Source organism: Balaenoptera borealis (assembly GCF_965194805.1).
Source record: "Balaenoptera borealis genome assembly, chromosome: 6".
NCBI classification, from domain to species: Eukaryota; Metazoa; Chordata; class Mammalia; order Artiodactyla; family Balaenopteridae; genus Balaenoptera; species Balaenoptera borealis.
In genome coordinates, this window is record NC_138863.1 from 53,881,470 (window position 1) to 53,898,464 (window position 16,995).

Below are 16,995 nucleotides of genomic sequence, written 5' to 3' on the forward strand. Positions count from 1 at the left end.
AGGTTTCTACAAAAAGTAGGCCTCCTCCACAGGTTTACTTGGGAGGCCAGGATAAGCCTCCTAAATGTGAGGAAAAGCTCCAAATTCCTCTCTAGCAAGTGTGTGCTTTGGTAATGAACCTTCAACTTGAAGTGAGATGACGCGGTGCAGCCCTTTGTTGGAATTTCACTTGGTGCTGTTGCATAGTTTTTGATTTCGTTAAGTTATACCATGATCCATATTAAGCTCCGGTAAAGATGGCTTGTATGTGTTTGCTGTAAATTAATAATTTTTCTATTTCAAGCTAAACCTAATTACTTTTTACCCAGTATATGATTTAATTTTATTAAATTATTTTCCTCAGTCAGTACTTACCATGCTGTGAAAGAACTTAAAGGAACTTATAGGATATAAGATACACAATTATTACAATAGTGAAAGATAACTTTTCTGTTTTGTATTTACTTATTATGATGATAATTGTTACCATCATATATTCATTTGTTATTCACAAATGCATTAATGTATGTGTATTTACATATTAAAAATATAGTTGGTGTTAGAGTAAAAACTGATGACTGTCTTATCTCTAAATCAGAGAGCAAATAGCCCTGAGTAAAGGTTTGAATTACATTTGTTAGAATCCAAATATCTATGTTTAAATTGAGGTTAACCTCTGGTTTCTAAAAGAGGTAATGTTAGTAGCTAACAATAACTGAACATTTTCTATGGGACATATTTTGGTCCTCAGAGCTTTATAGGAGTTTTCTCGTTTAATCTTCTCATGAACCCTGAGGTAGGTACTAAGATTATTCCTAATTTACAGAATAGGAACAAAGGCACAGAGATAAAATTTGTCCAGGTTCATACAACGTGGAAATGGCAGATCAGAGTTCCAACCATATTTAATTAATAGTGAAGCCATAATTCTTCGTCACTACTTTGCTGCTGTTTTCTACCATGCAATAAACTCAGGTTAAATTCAAACCAATATGCTGTAATATATTTGTGGTCACAAATGGTTTTTATCATGGAAAACTACCTTTCTCTGATGGGTTTTGAAAACAGACATGTAAAGCTCCAATTCATGAATTTCTCCATTTTTCTCCCATACTAATGAAATTAGCTAGCTGATATAAAATACATTTAGCTAAGACATACACAGAATATTATGGATATATTTTATAAATAAAACATAGCTCATCAACTAGTATAACACAGTATATTAATATATAGGAAAATGGGTAAGAAAATGAGACAGCTTTTCAAGTTTTATATTAGGCACAAAGGACAGTTTTCATATGCTGATAATATAGTCAGTGATTCATTCTCAGAAGATCTGGGTTTAACATATGATGAAGGCAAGTCACTTAACCTCAAACTGGTTAGCATAATCCTCCCATCTGAAAAAAAAAGTAGGTATAATAATGTTCCCTCTTTGAAATAGAAATCGGACATAGATGTATGTACAAAGATGATTATGACATGATTTATAATTCCAAAATATTAGCTGTATCCTGAATGTCCAATAGGAGAAAAGTTAAATACGTTATAGTACATTTATAAGATGAATGATAGAAACCATAGTCATTAAAAATTGTATTTCTGAAGAATACCTAATGAAAGGTGAAACTGCCTGTGGGATCATGCTAAACAAAACAGCAGGAACTAGAGTGGAATATACCTTAGTGCTGTTATGTGTGCATGTGCACATTATCTATTGTTTAGAGTCTCAACTCGATGAGGAGTCAGCCTGACATGGTTTTATTTGTTTCCAGTCACTTTCCTCAGTTTTGATCAATCAAATATCTATTTCCTACTGGGTAACAACTCCCTTAAACATCTTCTCAGACCATAACTTTTCACATTTGTATATTCAGAGGGACTCTTTGATTTAGAAGACAGTTCTGCTTATAAAAACATCCATTTCATAGCCAAATTAAGATTTGGCTAGATGGACTCACATTTAGAGTGGAAGGTAGGGCACAGTCGGCTCTCCCGCCGCCCCTCCCTCCGCCTGCACTTCTGCTCAGGTGGCGGGAAACCATGGAGGGATGGAGGGGTGGAGGTGTCCTTACCTTACAGCCTTGACAAAGTTGTAATGCTATTCTTGGTAGGTAATTACTATTCTGGTTGTCTCTGTGGGTCACAGATGCTCTTAACAGACCTTATGGATGAAGAGCTCCCCTCAAATGGTCCCTTAGACATTGGGAGTCCCTGAGATTTAGCTGCATCTTCCTCTTCTCTCATCTGTGTACCAACTCTTGGGGCTTGAGATCATGTGCAGAATCCATCTGACAACTAACATTCCTCTTGAAAACCTAGAGCTGCTGGGGCCCAGGCAGGTAGAGGTGCAGTAGGTGGAGGTAGGGGGCTTCTCTCCACATTTCTCTTGCCTGCTCAGGTAGCACAGAGGAGGCTGGCAAGTCCACTGACAAAGCAGGTACTTAATCAGGGAACAAAATGCCTATCTCTCTTTTTTGCCCATCACTTGGCTTTAGGGACTTATCCCTCCTCCCCCCAAAAAAGATATATTAGAGTCTTAATCCCCAGTACTTCAGAACGTGACCTTATTTGGAGATAGAGTTTTACAGAGGAAATTAAATTAAAATGAGGCCATTAGGGTTGACTCTAATCCAATATGACTGGTGTCCTTATAAAAAGGGGAAATCTAGACATAGAGACAGATGCACACATAGGGAAGATGGTGTGAAAACACAGGGAGAAGATAATTGTCTTCAAGCTGAGGAGAGAGCCCTGGAACTGATCCTTCCCTTAGAACCCTCAGAAAGAACCCACCATACAGTACCTTGATTTTGGACTTCTAGCCTCCAGAACTGTGAGATGATAAATTTGTATTATTAAGCCACCCAGTTTGTGGTACTTCGTTACAATAGCCCTAGCAGATTAATACAGGGAGAAAAATAGTAGCACATCTCCTCCCCAAAGGAGAAAAGATGTGGTAGTAGACATAACCTTCCAAGAACTTCATTTCAGACGGAACTTCCCCTCCTCTCTGTCAGTCTTATTATGGTTTTGGGGTTGGCAGGGTAGGAGTGGGGTCCACAGGGTGGTGGTTGGGACTTGAGCCATTTTTCTGAATAAGAGGTGATTGACCCCCGAACATTGATAGTTCTTTCACTAAATTTAGAATTTAGTGTGTTCCTTCTGGAAGAACAGGAAGATTCTTAGAGTTTACCTAAAACTATTTTAGAACACTCTGGGCTACAGGAGGAAGAATCAGAGGGGAAGCAAAGAGAGCTTAAATAGCTTAAATAGGGATCCTTCACACGCAGATGAAGTTTTGTGAGATACAAAGGAATTTATCATTAGCAGTTTACTTTTAAAGATTGGCTAAAGGAAGCTTTTCAAATAGAGAGGAAATGATAAAAGAATGAATCATAGAACAAACTGTATCAGTAAGGGTTCTCCAGAGAAACAGAATCAATAGGATATATATAGAGAGATAGATAGATACACACACACATACATGCATATATATGTGTGTGTGTGGTGTATATATACATATATAATAAGAATATTTATTAAAGGAATTGGTTCATATGATCATGGAGACTGACAAGTCCCAAGATCTGCAGTCAGAAAGCTAGAGACCCAGGGGAGCTGACGGTGTAGTTTCAGTCCAAAGACTGGCAGGCTTGAGACCCAGGAAAAGCTGATGTTTCAGTTTAAGTTTTAGGTATACAGCACAGCGATATATATATATATATATATATTCAGTTATATACATAACTGAATCGCCATGCTGTATACCTGACACTTACATGATACTGTAAATCAACTATACTTCAATAAAAAATTTTTAAAAATTGTGTTCAGTACAGCCTTAATTTGAACGTAATTGATTCTTTAAAAAAATTATGTAGCCCCAATTTTCTTGTGCTTAAGTTCTCCAACATTTTGAAATACCTTTTCCTTTATTTTTTAGACAAAACAAAGTTTGGAGAACCACTTCCACATTTATTCGTAATTCTAGGTCTTTCTGTAAGTTCCCAAAGAGAATCCATTGGACAAATCTTACTTTAATTCTGTGTTCTTTTTGAATTTGGGGAATTTTTTTTTCTCAACTGCTCCCTATGTTCTCTTTTCTCTGCCTAATATTAATGCAAATGTGGGCTTCTTTAATGACCCCCCAAAAGCTTATCAACTCAGTAGATTTGTGGGTAGTGTATTTTACTGAAGGTTTGAAATCGTGATGGAATTGTGTAGATATAGCATTAAAAATCATTTTCATAAGAGTATGTAACAGATCAATAAGAATTTATATAGTTACATATGCATACATATATGTGTGTGTATGTTCATCCTAAAGAGACTGCTGTAATGAAAATTTCTCATTTGTTAACTTTTCCCAGCACATTTCCTAGGCCCTCCTTATTACCATGACTGTGATTTTCATGTCATCCTGGTAAACACTGACTGTGCAGTGCTGCAAGGAAGTACATTCTGTCATGCAAGATTGTTCATATAATTCTTGTTTAAAATGTTTCAATGTTCCTCATTGCTTTCAGAATAGAATCTACACACACACAAATGTGAAATTTATCCAAAAACAAACTCAGAGAAACACCCAGAATAGTGTTTGACCAAATATCTGGGCATCCTGTGGCCCAGTCAAGTTGACACGTAAAATTAATCCCCACACAATCCTTTTCCTCATAAGTTTTATAAAACATATTTGATGATTGAAATGAAATTAACCATATGATACTCAAGATAATAATAATTAAAAGTGGAAGTTAAAGGGACCTAAATGGAAGTAAGGTTTCTGTACTTCATTTAAAGTAGCTAAATGATGATACCAGTAGATTGCCGTAAGTATGTATATTGTAATACCCATATCAACCACTCTGAAAACTATAGAAAGCAATACAATCAAAGAGAATATAAATAAATCAAGATGGAGTCCTAAAAAATGTTCAAGTAACCCATATGATGACAAGAAAAGAGAAACAGAGAAATGGGAACCAGAGGAAACAAATAGAAAATTGGCTCTTTGAAAAAGATTAATGAAATTTACAAGCCTCTAGTAAGACTGACAAAGATGAAAAAGAAAGAAGACACAGATGGAATAGATGATATTACTACAGAATTTGCAGCAATTAAAAATATAATAAGCAAATACTATAAAAAACTTATGTTCAGAAATTTGATAACTTAGAAAAATGAACCAGTTCTTCAGAAACCATAAACTACCAGATGCAACCAAGGTAAAACAATCTATAATGATCATATAAGTTGAATTCATAATTACAAAGCACCCCAAAAGAAATTTCTAGATCTACATGGTTTTACTGGAAAACCAAGCATTTAAGGAACACCAATTTTACACAATTTCTTTCAGAAAATAGAAGAGGAGGAAACACTTCCCAATTTATTTTATGAGGTCAGTGTTACCCTGATACCAAAAGCAGACAAATAAAAAATAAAAAAAAGAAAACTACAGACTAATATCTCTCATGAACTTAGACTGAAAAATTCTCAACAAAATATCAACAAACTGAATCCACCAATGTATAAAAATAATTATACACCATGATCAAGTGGGATTTATTCCAGATTTGCAAGGCTGGTTCAACATTTGAAAACCAATAAATATAAAATACCATATCAACAGCTAAAGAAGAAAATCATATGATCATATCAATTGTTGCCATAAAAGCATTTGAGAAAACCCAATACTCATTTTTGATAAAAACTCTCTGCAAGTTAGAAATAAAGGGGAATTGCCTCAACTTAATAAAGAACATCTACAAAAAAGTCTGTAGCTAACATAATTTTTAACGGTGAAAGACTGCTTTTCCCTGAGATCAAGAGCAAGGTAAGGTTGTCCACTCTCACCTCTCTTATTCGACATAGTGCTGGAAATTGTAGGCACCATAATAAGGCAAGAATAAATAAATAAAAGGCATACAGATGGTAAAGGAAGAAATAACATTTTCTTTCTTTGCAGATGACATGATGGTCCATATATAAATCCCAAAGAATCTGTGAAAGTTTACAGGATAGAGAACTCACAAAAACCAGTTGCATATCTTTATATATCACTAAAAATGAACATATGGAAACTTAAACTTAAAAGCACAATATCATTTATAATCACCCCTCAAAAATGAAATACTTAGATACATACTGTGAAAAACATGTACAGAATCTGTATGCTGAAAATCACAAAATGTTAAGAAAAGAAATCAAAGAAGATATAAATGAATAGAGAGATATACCATATTCATGAATTGGAAAACTCAACATAGTTAAAATGTCAGTTCTCCCTAAATTGATCTGTAGGTTTCATGCGATTCCTTCAAAACCCTAGCAAGATTTATTGTATACATAGACAAGCTTAATCTAAAATTATATAGAAAAACACAGGCCCTACAGCTAAAACAATCTTGACAAAGAAGAAATAAAGTAGGAAAAATCTCTACCCAATATCAAGGCTTACTATATAGCTGAAGTAATCAAAGCTGTTGGGTTTTGGTTTTTGTTTGTTTTTTTGTGGCGGTATAGACACATAGATCAATGGAAAAAAATATAGAATCCAGAACTGTAGATCCACACAAATATGCTCAATTGACTCTTGACAATTCAAAATCAATTCAGTGAAAGAAAAATAGTCTTTTCAACAAATGGTGCTGGAGCAATTGCACATCTATAAACAAAACAAAAGCAAAAATAAAAACAACCCTCCCCCCCCAAAAAAAACTTTGACCTAAATTTTACACCATATACAAAAATTAACCAGAATGGATCATGTATTTAAATGTAAAACATAAAAATATAAAACTTTTAGGGAAAAAATGGAAGAAAATCTCTGGGACCTAGGGCTAGGCAAAGAGTTCTGACTTGACACCAAAAGCATGATCCATAAAAGGAAAACTGATAAATGAGACTTCATTCAAAATTAAGAACTTTTGCTTTGTAAAATACCATGGGAAAAGAATGAAAATATAAGCTACAGATGGTAGAAAATATTTGCAAACCACATATCAAAGGATCTAGAGTACATAAAGAACTATCAAAACTCAACGGTAAAAAAAAAAAACCAAAACAAAATCAAACAATCCAATCAGAAAGTGGGCAAAAGATAGGAAGAAAAATTTCACTGAAGAGGATGTACAGATGAGAAGTAAGTGCATGAAAATATGTTCAGCATCATTAGTCATCAGGGAAATGCAAAATAAAACCACAATGAGGTTTTACAATATACCTGTCAGAATGGCTAAAAGAAGAAATAGTGACAACACTAAACGTGACAAGGTTGAAGAGTAAATGTATCACTCGTACATTGCTAATGGAAATGTAAAATGGTACAGCCCCTTCTAGAAAACAGTTTAGAGGTTTCTTATAAGACGAAACATGAAATCACCATTCGACCCAGCAATTGTACTCTTGGGAATGTATTCCAGAGAAATGAAAATATACGTTCTCACAAAAACCTGTATATGAATTTCATAGCAGCATTATTTGTAATACACAAAAACTATGAACAACTCTATATTAGTTTTCTGAGGCTGCTATAACAAATTAACACAAACTTGGCAGCCTAAAACAATAGAAATTCATCCTCTTTAAGTTCTGGGGTCTATAAGTCTGAAATTTGCAGGGCCGTACTCCCTCCATGGGCAATACGTAGGGAGAATCCATTTCTTGTCTCTTTCATCTTCTGCTGGCTGCCCGGGCAGCCCTGGGCTGGTGGCTGCATCAGTTCAATCTCTGCCTCTGTCTTCACATCACTTTCTCTTCTGTGTGTCTGTGTCTGCTTTTCTGTTTCAAACTTCCCTCTGCTTTTCTCTTATAAGGAAACTTGCAGCTGGATTTAGGGGCCCCTGGATAATGCAAGATTATCTCTATCTCAAAATTCTTAACTCAATCACATCTGTAAAGATCCTTTTTCCAAATAAGGTAACATTCAAAGGTTCCAGGATTTGACCTGCATATTTTTGGAGGGTGAATTGTTAACATGTGGTACATCCATACCATGGAATAGTACTCCATAATAAAAAGGAATGAACTATTGATACTCGCAACAACTTGGTTGAATCTCTACGGAATTATGCTAAGTGAAAAAAATCAATCCCACAAAGTTACATACTGAGCTGATTTTTACAACATTTTTGAAATGACAAAATTTTAGAAATGGAGGACAGATTAGTGGTTCCTGGGGGGTTAAGGCTGGGGGCAGGTGTCAGGAGGGAAGTGGGTGTGATTATAAAAGGTCAACATGAGGGATCCTGTGGTGGTGGATTCACGACCCACACAGGTGACAAACACACACATACACACATGAATACAAGTAAAACTGGGGAAATCTGCATAGGATTGGTAGATTGTATCCATGTCAACATCCTGGTTGTGATACTATCCTATAATTTTACAAAATGTTACCATCAGTGGAAGACGGACAAAGTGTTCAATGGAACTCCCTGTATTATTTTATACAACTGCATGTGAATCTCTAATTATCTCAATAAAAATTTCAGTTAAAAATTCATAATAAAGGTACCACCTAAAACACCTGTATTCTAGTAGCATTATCAGATATGATAATGAACACAAATTTGGGGGTTTTGCTTTTTAAAAATTATCAAGTGTCTACAGAGATTAATAAAATACAATCTCTTTTAAGTGTCGAGAGAGGACAGATATATAAATAAATGAATGGCAATGTGATATGCTAAGAACAATGATGATCTACATATAAAGTAAATGTGGCACAGAGAAAGGGATGGTCAACTTTATGAAGATCAGAGAAGGCTTCCTAGAGGAGGTGATATTTGCAGTGAATTTTAAAAAATGAGTTTCAAGTTACTCAAGGAAAAACAACATTCCAGGTAGAGGGGACAGCAATGTAAATGCATGTTGGGATAAACTATAAATAGTTTATTCTTATTGGAATGAGTATGAGTGTGGGCAAAGGAGGAACATTTGGCAAAGTATAAAGAAAGGAGCTGGAAGAGGGAGAAGAGTCATCCTTGTCCCATGGGATCAGAGGCATAGGAAAAACACAGCTGCTCAAACACACATGTAAAAAAAAATCAGCGACAGCTGTAATTCAGAGCTCTCCTGAGTTCTTTTTATAGCCCACTCTGGTTTTCGTCAACCAGAAGCCTCCCCAACAAGTCCAGACATCCTAGCTTAGGTATTATTTCCCCAGGATACCTCCCAATTGCACAGAGATTACTTTCCATAACCCACACACAGCTTCCCAATTCCAGACAAAATGGACCACATTTATTTTCTCTCTAGAGTGGCTAGTGACCCTCATCCTGCCCTCTGCTGTCAAAGCCTGAGACCTATTCTTTATCCTGAGTGCCCATCGCTATAATATTTCTCCACCATCCCTATTCCAATCACCATTCTCATTCTCTGAGATGGATCTGAACTTAAGAAATTTAGAGAAATTGGATGCATTAATGACTGATAATTTAACCCAGTAGTTCTCAAAATTTAGCATGCATCAGAATCACCTGGAGGGTGTGTTAAAATGCAAAGTGCTGGGCTTCATTTTCATAGTTTCTGATTCAGTAGGCCGGGGGGTGAAGCCTGAGAACTTGCATTTCTAACAAGTTCCCAGATGATGTGGAAACTCCTGGTCCAAAAATCACACTTTGACAACACTAACCCAACGGAGGAGGATTTATACCCAGAAAAGGAGCTTCTTTCTTTCTTTATTTTAGCATCAAGGGTTTTTTTTTTTTTTTAATTAATTAATTTTATTTATTTATTTTTGGCTGCATTGGGTCTTCGTTGCTGTGCGTGGGCTTTCTCTGGTTGCAGCGAGCGGGGGCTACTCTTCGTTGCGGTGCGCGGGCTTCTCATTGCAGTGACTTTTCTTGTTGCGGAGCACGGGCTCTAGACGCGTGGGCTTCAGTAGTTGCAGCACACAGGCTCAGTAGTTGTGGCTCCCGGGCTCTAGAGCGCAGGCTCAGCAGTTGTGGCACACGGGCTTAGTTGCTCCGCGGCATGTGGGATCTTCCCGGACCAGGGCTTGAACCCGTGTCCCCTGCATTGGCAGGTGGATTCTTAACCACTGTGCCACCAGGGAAGTCCCAGGAGCTTCTTACTTTAAATAAATTTGTAATTGGGAAATGGTCAGGGAGGGGCAAGGTGACCTCATGTTCCTTGTCTTCCTCTGGGGCATCCACTGACTCATGGAAAAAGAGGGATGATGTCATGGAAATAGAATGATATAGCCACCCAGCCCCATCAACCAATCCCCACCCCTCCCTGAGAGCTTTCTAAGCAACTCTGCACCTCCTACAGTATCATAAAAACAGTGAAGGTAGACTGAAAGGCTGTGGTTACGTGAGTGAATGTGGCCTTACCTTGTGCCAGATATGGTGCTGTGGAGGTTATCTCATTTGAAGCCTCTCAACAGATTTGCGAGGAAGATATTATTATTATAACAGACAATGTGAATGAGCAATAAAGAGGTTAGGTAGTAGCCGAAAGAGGCAAGGCTAGGATTTGGAACATGGCAGCCTAGTTCTGCAGCCTGATTCCTCACCATGGTGTTATTGCCTCCCATCTATGGACATCAGCTGGGCGGGACAGAATTTGCCTGGTGTGTGCTTATAGGTTACTTCTGCACGGAGAATGTACCTGATGTGCAAGTTGAATCAGAAAACAGGGGCCTTCAGTTCTCTCTGGCTGTAGCATGTTTATGTGGTAAGTCTGGCTTTTACTGTTCAGAAGACTTCCCCACATCTCATTCAGTGATACATGATTCTCCCCCTTCCAATTAGAAGCAGGTAAATCACCAGATAAAGTAATAAACGTTAACTTTACATTTTATTCTCCTTGTGTCCTTAGGAAATGTATGTATCTGTCATGGAGAATCAAACTGCCCCAAGGATTATGGGGGAGAGGATTGATTTTATTCTGGGGTTTTAGGATCCATATTTCCTCAGAATGGCAAGGGATTCTCTCTTAGGGGGTGACCTGTGATTCTGCCTTTGGCAATGGATGGTACACGTGAGATCAGGCCAAGAGCACGGAGGTTCTGCTGAATTGCGGTAAGAGAGACACATCTGCACTTGATCTGAGGTGCACTGGAGATAGAGGTTATCATGCAAAGGTTGAAATAATGGCTTTAGGCCTCAAAACTCAACAGGATATGTATGACTATCCTCACATTATAGATAAAGACACCAAGAGTAAGAGAGATTTGGAGCCCTTTCCTAAGACCACACAAAAAAATTCAAAATCTAAGATCCATCTCTCTCTCTACATTACCTCTCATAATTTTTTTACAACAAATTCTTCACAAAGTAAAAATGAAAAGAATTCAGGATTTTTTCCTTATTATCAGTGTTTGATTTTTTCCAGTTGTATACTAACTAAAATGCCCATATTCTCTCCCACCTTCAATTTATCCCAAATTTCTAATCTCATTTAAGGTTAATCTTTTAAGACTAAACAGGAGTTAATCAAGCAAAGAGAGTGGAGAAAAGTGATTCAAAGGGAGTAAGGCGAATGTTTAAAATCTTAAATTGAGAAAAAGCTTGACATGTCTAAAGAGCTGAGACGCGCCTGAAACTGAGTGAGAGGATTAGAAAGACCAGAGAATTTGCGAAGGTTGGCAGAGGCCTTTAGAACTTTTTTTTACATTTTTAAATTTTAATCATGATTCTGTGGGTCAGAGATTGGGGCTGGTGTCAGCTGGGTGGTTCTCGTCCGGGACTCACTGGAGGTCAGTCACGCAGCTGTAGGCAGCTGGTACCTCATCTGGGTTGGATGGTCTCCGGTGGCCTCATGCACACATCTAGCAGTTGATGCTGGCTGCAGGCTGGGTCACTCTTGCCAGTAGACTCTCCTGCTGGAGAAGCTTAGATAGGCTTCAATCACACATGGGTCACAGAGCAGCATTGCTGGACAGCAAGAGCAGAAGCTGCAACCACTGTGTTCTTTTGGTCAGAGCTGGTCACAAGACCACGACAAATTCAACTGGTAGAAAAATAGACTCTGCCTCTTGGTGTGACACGTGGCATCCTTCATTTGGCCTTAGGGATTCTGAACTGAATTTGAGTAGACTTTAAGTTGAGGACACTGTGGGGACAGAGGGGAGAAAGTAAGGATGGGTTTTGCAACGGGAAGTGGACGTAATGGTTTGAAGGTGGGAATGGAGGGCAAGATCTGAAAATGGGTTGTCAGCTGGAGCATTTTATACTGTGTACTTTTCTTTGCTGCTATATTCTGTCCTTCTCTTTGATGCCTCCAGGATCTTCAGCTGTTTTTTTTCCCTTCCCTTCTAATGTTCTCTAATTCTCATTCCTATTCTACATTCAAGAAACAGCTTCTAGGGTCAGGGCATTGTGATAGGTATTAAGACTATTAAAACATGTATGTGGGTTGTTAAAATACATAAGCCAGATTTCTTACACTGCATCTCATATATATTTAAAATGTAAAATTTATCCTCAAAAGCGTTTTCTCAGACATTTTTGAACTTTGGAAATTAAGCTTGAAACTGCAACACTATAGACCTACCACAAGATGGTGCCACAGGTATACTAAAAATAAGATACTCGCCTTATTCCTAATCCCACCACATTTGCTGGAATTTATTAATGAGTATGGAAAGCAAAGAAATACAAAGAGGTGAGAATGTGTGTGGGCAGGAACATGTTCATTTGACAGACTTTTTTTGAGCATCTTCTATGCATTAGGTAGAATATATAGGGGGGGTATCAGGGTGTTTGTGTGTGTGTATGTGTGAGAGAGAGGGAGAGAGAAAGAGAGAGAGAGAGAGAGAGAGAGAGAAAGAGGGAGGGAGAGAGAGAGAGGAAGGGGTAGGGGAGATTTTTCTCCAGTTTTCAGGAATTAAACATACAACTTAAATACCTTAATGTTTCCCCTTGTCTGGAAAAAATTATAGTCCATTTTAAGAGATATTAAATACAAACATAAAGGGTTAATGGTGCAAACTTAGGTTTGTGTGATAGATGCAGAGATAGGGCTAGAATTCATCAATATAATATCTTTTACTTTTGCTGTAGAAACATATGGTTTAAAATACTTTCTTTTGCTTCATTTTTGATGAGTCAGTGTGCCACTTATAACTTAACCAAGAATCTTTTGCAAAATATTAAGTACCATGGTGAAAGTGTAACAAATCATCGATGTATCAGTGAATATCAGTGAGTTTCTACCAGTAAGTGCACTAGGTAGATAAAGCATTTTAGTGTGGAGGCAGGTGGGTTAGATTATTTACAATGCACTTATTTCCCTAGACCTCTTAATTATAAGTCCATAAAAATCTTTTCATGGAATAATTATTATGTAGATCATTTATTAGATAGAGCCCATATAACTGCCTATAGTTTTCCAAGAAGGGACAGACTCAGAGGGGAGAAGGTCTTGGTCAAAATATACCAAATGAGATCATTGAAAATAGAGCATTTGATTTCCTTGGTATAATCCCAGATCCTTTTGAGAGAACACAGGAATTACCTCTTGGAATAATTCAGACCCAATGATGACACAGTAGAAGGAATATATATCTACTTTTCCGACTCTTTGTCTTATCCAGTATTGATCACTGTACGTTTCTAAGCATTTTGCAAAATCCTAATTTTATTCTTCCAAACAAGAATAGAGTTAGTGCCCCATATCTGTACTCCCCAGGTAAATTCAACTGAGATTTATATGGCAGGGCTTATTGAGGTTGAAATTCCTTATGAATGAGAGAGAATACAGCAATATGGAAATAGGATGAAGGCTCAGGTTATAACTACAACCCCCCAAAATGCTTTGAGATAGAGCCTAGCCATTATGGATGGTGTCAGAAATCTAGAACTACCCCTACGGTCACCTGAAAAAGTCCTTATAGAACAGCTCTGTATTCTGTACATGTGGTTTAAAAGCGTTAAAGAAGGGTGTTGATTATATAAGCCCAGAGCTCTAAGGAATTGATATATAAAGGAGTCTGAATGGAACTTTTTCAGAAACAAAGAATTAAAAGGAGTGCTTGACCCTATTTTAGTGAAGGGCAGATAGTCTTTTGCTTTAAGAATACTTTGGACTATGAACTTTTACATGTATCATATTTATTAACAGACAAGTGTTATTTTACATCAAGTCTTGGTTTTTAGTTCTTAAAAATTTAAGATTTAAAAATTTTAGATTTTAAAATTTAAAGACAATCATGCTAAATGTTTGGGTGGCTGAGTGATTTGAATCATCAAAGGCACACTTAAAATATAGGTGTCTTAGAATAGAAGCGTTATCTATTTCAAGCTTATCTAAGGGAGAAAGGCTTTCAGTAGCTGGCTCAACAGAAACTTAACAGTATTGAGTTCTGATTCCCACTGTGGGTTGAGTGTGTTGTCACTGACTGACCACCTTTCTTCATACAAGAGTTCTACTTTCATACTCGGCAGCAACCCAGCCAAGGAGGTTGTTGGGCATTGTTCCAAGTTAGGCATCCTCGTGCAGTGTTACAACTGACCACGGGATTGGTGTTCATCCTTGGCACTTCCGGTTTTTCTGGATCTGGTTCTTAGGCAAGCTGCGAAACATGTTTGCTTTTCTCCTGATTACATGAGGAGTTTGGAGGAACTGAGTGGTCTGGTTATTGTATTTTTTTAGGGGCTGAGTATGATGGCATTTGCATCACGTTGGCCCACTTCATTTCAAGAGGCTGCCTCTGGTGAGCCTTCCTTGCAACTCAGATATCTAGGCCTGCAGATTCTGGAAGTTTATCTTTTCTTATGTGGACATGATGTAAAATGTATAACGAGATGTTAATTTTATTCCTGGGGAGTTACTGACTCTAGATAATCAGTTACTTTGAGAAGTTGCAAGAATTTCATCAAACCACCAGGACACTATTTTGGTTGCTAAAGAAAGAGTTCACCAAATTATGTAGTACTCTCAAATGAATAAATGCAGTTTCCTTCTTCACATGGAACATGACTTTGTCATGCTACATACTAACATTAGAGCCACGTATTCCATTCTACTTTATACAGTGAATAGGAAGACCATTGTTCTCACAAACACCCCTAGGACTCCTCCCCACTGCAAGTCTGGGTCCCAAAAGGCACTCAAAAAATGCTCTTATTTTGGGGGAGGGTACCTACGGTTTTTAAATTTCTTTAATGAAAGTTGTATATATTTAAGGTGTTCAACATGATGACTGGATATACATTTACATAGTGAAGTGATTACTCCAGTCAAGCTAGTTTAATATATCCGTCTCCTCATATAATCACTTCTTTTGTGTGTGGTGATTGAAATCTACTTTCTTAGCAAATTTCTGGTACATTTGACCCTTGAACAACATAGGTCTGAACTGCACGAGTCCACTTACACACAGGTTCTTTTCTATAGTAAATGCTACAGTACTAGACAATCTGTTGTTGGTTGAGTCTGTGGATACAGAGGAACTGCGGATATGAGGAGGCTCGGATATAGATGAGCTGCAGATAAGGAGGACCGACTATAACTTGTATTTGGATTTTCCACCGTGCGGAGGGTCAGCGCCCCTAACCCTGGCATTGTTCAAGGGCCAGTTGTATTCAGTACGGTATTATTAACTCTAGTCATCATACTGTATGTTAGATCTCTAGACTTATCCTTCCTACGTAACTGCAACTTTTTATTTTTTGAGAAGAGCTCTTAGAAGATGTGAATATTCTGTAGGTCTGAAGTCTTAAGTCCAATATCAATACTTTGCTGTGTTAATGCTCTTCAATGTACTTCGTATAAAAAAGTATTTATTTGGGAAATATAGGAAAACTCCAGGTAAATACAACATAATAGTCACGTGTCTTAAGAATATATTTTTAAAATGGGTTTTAATGTTATTCAGTTTGAATATTGATGGTAAATCGTATTACTTTCTTTTCTGTAAGTGATTTTAAAGAACTCCTACACCAAATAGTATATAAAAATAAAATATGAACCTTTACTTCAAAAGGTGAAGCTTATTTTTTTTCTTTGTTTCTGACATTCTCACATGTGATGTTTAAAAACCATTGTGGATGTTTTGCTTTGGGATACAGTGAGAAGAGGGTGAGATAACCCAATGTTTTGTGCCTCATTCTGAAAACACATTTTTCTTTTAAAATATCCTTTTGAAAATTATAAAGTAGGTTGCTAAAAGAAATATTTATGTCAAGTGCCTGTCACATTACTGGGTATAAAGTAGGTAATCAGTGAGTGGTTGATATTTTCATCATTATGTTTTGTTATTTCTTGACACAATAATTCTGAATGCCTTCTTCTTACCTTCCATTGCCACGCCCTAGTTTTGTCATCTTGCATTATAGCCGCATCTCTGCTGTACTTTGTGTCAGTTTTAATAGCACCTTCTTGTGGTTTTTTGGCCTATCCTGTTAAAGCAATGCTCATCTCCAGCTCTCTTGCCAAGCCAGAGAACACTTGCCAAGGTAAGGTATTATTTTCCAATCCATAACCTTACAACAGTTTAGGTAAACATTTCTGCAGGTCTATAATCTCTTACCTGTAATTTCCAAAATCCAAGAAGCTCTGAAAATCAGAAGGTTTTGTAATTTATATTGATGGCAAAACCTGACCTGAACTGATGTGTGTGAGGTTAATAATAGTCTTTATCCCATCTAGTCTGAATATGCACATATTTTGCTGCAGAACTGTTAATTAATATGTCTGATTATAGACTTTTGCCGTAGACTTTACTTGAGGCATTATATAATTCACAGTATCCGCAGAGTATTATCTTTCTAAAATCTGAAAGCATTTGAATTCTGAAATGCATCTGGCACTAGGGGTTTTAGATAAGGGATTAAGGACCTATAATCAAATATTATAGTTTCATTTTAAAGTTTTATCTTATTACTAGGAAGCTGCATGTATAATAGAAATAGGAGTTTTAGGCACACAATCTCTCACGGACTATTTTCTCAGGCAAGAAAAGTACAGAAAAAGAGAGAGAGAAGACATGGAGCAATTTCTGAATTAGTGATGCCCAATGCCATTTCTCATAGTCCATTCAAATTGTTGTCCTAG

At 37.1% G+C, this 16,995-nt stretch overlaps 1 protein-coding gene and 1 long non-coding RNA gene across 8 annotated transcripts in view; one reads left to right on the forward strand and one right to left on the reverse strand.

Annotated features, from left to right (window-relative positions):
* ZNF385B (zinc finger protein 385B) overlaps nucleotides 1-16,995 on the forward strand; it is a 424,173-nt gene that overhangs the window by 107,460 nt on the left and 299,718 nt on the right. The window lies entirely within an intron of this gene.
* The window catches only part of LOC309631341, a 780,796-nt gene that overhangs the window by 100,480 nt on the left and 663,321 nt on the right, over nucleotides 1-16,995 (reverse strand). The window lies entirely within an intron of this gene.